Source organism: Podarcis pityusensis, assembly GCF_964106645.2.
Source record: "Podarcis pityusensis genome assembly, chromosome: W".
NCBI lineage: Eukaryota > Metazoa > Chordata > Lepidosauria > Squamata > Lacertidae > Podarcis > Podarcis pityusensis.
The window spans coordinates 8,489,917-8,493,666 of NC_138045.1; the positions used below are offsets into that span (position 1 = coordinate 8,489,917).

Sequence of the window (3,750 nt, forward strand, 5' to 3'; positions counted from 1 at the left end):
GGGTAGTTGGTCAGCTTCCCTTTCGCTGAAGACGTCGCGGAGATCTGCGTATTGTCGTGGTACCTTCACGTTCTCCGTTACTTCAGTCCCTGCTAGGGTGGCTTGGGCCCCTGCCAAACCCTTTCCCTCTTTGCAGTGTTCTAAGCAATGTGCTGAACCAAAAGAAACCACTCTCTGATGCCAGCCCACCAGCGGATCATGTAACGCTAGCCAGCTCATCCCCAATATAATGGGAGCTCCTCCCAAGGTGGCCACATTAAACGCTATCAGTTCGGTGTGCCTTGCCACCTTCATTATCATTGGGACGGTCTGCAAGCTGACTTCTCCTCCCAACAGCTCCCTGCCATCGATCGTGGTCACCTGCAGGGGGTTGCTTAAAGGGATCGTCTGTATCTGGTGTTCAGCTGCAAACTCTTTGCTCATGAAATTGCAGGAGCTGCCTGAGTCCAACAGCGCCTTTATCTTTAGAGGGTGTCCGTTTGGCAGCTCTAGCGCCACTTCTATCACTAGGGCGGTTTTAGGAGGTTCTGGCGTGGGCACTTTCACTGCTCTTTGGCCTGGCTGCTGTGCCCCGACGGTGGCAGCCAGGCGTTGGCTTTTACTTGCTCCGGTATTTCTTCCTCTCTTCCCTCCACAGCTCCTACCATCCCTTGCCATTCCTTCCTCTGGGGGCAGACTCTGGCAAAGTGACCTGGCTGTTGGCAGAGATAGCATTTCCGGGCGCCTTTTCCCTCCTTCTTTCCCCCCTCACTGGGCTTTGAAACTGCGCGCGCGCGCGCTGTTCCGATTTCCATCGGCTCTGCCGGCGGGAAAGTTGGCTCTGGAATGTCTGGAATGCGGAACTCCTTCCAACGTTCCCCCTTCCCTTCCCGCCTCTCCAATGCTCTCGCCTCCTGGCGCGCTCCTATGGTCAGCGCTGATTTGGTCAGCTGGTCCATAGACTCCGCCCTGGGCGCCCGGGAAAGTTCGTCGTTCACAGCCGAAGAAAGCCCTTCTTCAAAGAGCATTTGAATGGGTTCCGCCGATAGATCCCACCCCAATTTATGGATCAACATGGTGAACTCAGTCCAGTACTCACGGACAGATCGGCTCCCCTGTTTGCAAGCCATTAACTGTCTGCGCACCACTCCCTGTTCAATATCGCTGGAAAACATCAGATCCATGGCGCGAAAGAACTTCATTGTGTCCTTTAGGACGTCACTATTCGCTGCCATCAGGGGTCTAACCCAGTCTCTCGCCCCCTTTTCAAGATGCCCAATCACGAAAGCCACTCGTGATTCCTCGTCAGGGAATTCATCAAACTGCAGATTGAGGGCATATTGCATCTCTGTCCAAAAGCCATGATAGTCTTTGGGCTCCCCCCCAAACTTCTGCACCAATCCTGGTACCTTTCTGGCGAGCTGGGTGGCTTTCCCCTTTTTGTCTGCATCCTGAGCCCTCCTCTCCTCAAGCCTCGCCGTCTGCAGCGCTAGCTGGACCTCCAACACCCGGTACCTTTCTTCCAGGCTTGGACCCGCTCCAGCTCCTGCTTCTCCGGTTCCGGCTGGGTTGCTCATGATGCCTTCTCCTGCACAAGCTGCTTTCAAAGACTGTCGGAATGCTGTGATGGGATGATGAGCTGCTTGTGCGTAAAATCGTATCCCCTCAGAGTTTGTTCAAGTCCACAAACCTCTGTCTGTGACGGAGCCCCTCAGACATGGCTCCTCTAGTCACTAGCAGATTCCGACAGTGGTTGCTTTCGGAATCGCTTCCAACATAAAAGCTCCTTAACGGAAACACGTCTTCTGGACTCTCTGCGTGACAGTTTCCGGCGAGGAGTGGGTGTCCCTACAGGAGGTCCTGAAACCTCCCCACTGTTTTCGCTGGAAGTGTCTCTGAGCCATCCCTCCAGCTCACTTTCCCTCTGCTCAGCTCCTCTCCCCCTACTGGTTCCCTCTTCAGCTGCTGAGTCTCTCCCAACCTGTGTGAGCCCTTTCACCTCCCTTCCTTCCGATGGCAGTTCCCTGACACTAGCCTAATCCTGTTTCTTCCCACGTGAATGCAGTTCTATAGAGTAACACGAAAGACACCCTAATTCAGGCTTCCTCAACCTCGGCCCTTCCGATGTTTTGAGACTACAATTCCCATCCTCCCTGACCACTGGTCCTGCTGGCTAGGGATCATGGGAGTTGTAGGCCAAAAACATCTGGAGGGCCGAGGTTGAGGAAGCCTGCCCTAACTCCTCAAGATGTTGAACTTGCTCCAGCTTCGGAGTACCTGCTATAAAAGAGACAACTCTAAGAAAGTCACGGTGCTCCAAAGCGTCACCAGTTGCATCAAGTTGCTTTAGAGAGAGCATTCATGATCATCATTATCACATTACAGAATTGCTTGGCAACTAAGCAGGGAGCAGCACACGGAGATAAGGGGGGAAGCAAGTACTCTGCAGCCTGTGCCTCTCCCATCCCTGTGCATCATGAGTTCAACAAGTACAGAATGTAATGCAACCCAGCACAGCAACAGCAAGAGGGGCAGTCGCAACACCTCCGCAAGACCTCCTCATACTCTGGACAAGATGATGGTGGGAACTGCTTCTGAACCCTGTATCCCCTCCTCCTCCGCCTCCGCCTCCCTGCCACACAGCCTTAATGATAGAAGTATGGATGTGGAAGTAGTTGGCATCACTTGCGAAACTTCAGAACCTACAGTTGTTGATCTTATGCAAGACGATTCTCTTGTGCTTGTTGGAGAGAGTGGGCAGCAGCCCAATAGAGAGTTCAGACCTCAACCATTGTCTGACAGCCTCATATTTAGTGGTGGTGGTGGTGGTGATGATAGCAGACACACACAGAGTGGTGCTCTTGCCACTAGAAAGCTCCCCAGAGAAGTGGGAAGGAGGGAATTTGCAAGATCCTCAGGCACTTTGAGTTGTGGAATTTGCATAGACAGCTTTGCAGAGATTGTGCAAAGCGGACGGCTTATAGTGTCAACAACATGGGGCCACATCTTCTGTAGTCAGTGCCTCAGCAATTTTCTTAGGTATGCTAACTTTTGCCCAATTTGTAGGAGGAAACTCACTCCAAAGGAGTATCATCCAATTTATATGTGAAGACATGGGTGTTCCTGAACACAGTCTAATGTGGCCTTCATAAACATGAGTGAACTCCAAAGAACACACCAAGTACAGTATATATGACTTCAATATGACAGTTAGCAATTTCACTTTTTCCCAGTTGGCCTCCTTATAGTCCAGTTGTACTGTTTCAGCTTCGTTTTGCTTTAAGGTTTTTGCAGCTCACATTTTTTGAGGTCTGTAGACGTTTGAAGAACAGCTTGGAGGATATGTCTGCTGCTGCCACATTGCTTTGTGCCGATATCTCATTTCTGTTCTAGTTCTGTTGCTGCTTTGAGAAAAGACTGATGTTGAGTGAACTCATCTATTCAAGACTAGGCTAGTCATAGTCATCTATGATAATACAACCTGCAGCTTCTTTTTGCAATTTGCCTTGTAAAAAACCAAAGCCAACCACTCACCGGTGGAAGTTTGTTCCACATCTACTTGTTTTCTAGTGGCAAACCCCTCTTTCTGTTGATGTAGCCCTAATAAAGACCAAGGTTTATACAACACTGTGGCTCATTTCTAACGCTGCATGCATAAATGGTTTATTGCAAAGAACTCCTGGTGGTCCGAGTCTTCTCTTGAAGAGAATACAGCCATCATGTTAGATCTGAGCAGCTTTCCCTGTCCAGGCATATGCTTAAGGAGCAATT

General features: G+C 50.6%; 1 pseudogene across 1 annotated transcript; it reads left to right on the plus strand.

Moving 5' to 3' along the window:
• Window positions 1-2,318: 2,318 nt before the first annotated feature.
• Window positions 2,319-3,500, plus strand: LOC308467767 (E3 ubiquitin-protein ligase RNF4 pseudogene; annotated as a pseudogene). Its single transcript has one exon. The product of its transcript is annotated as an E3 ubiquitin-protein ligase RNF4 pseudogene (transcript).
• The last annotated feature ends 250 nt before the right edge of the window (window positions 3,501-3,750 follow it).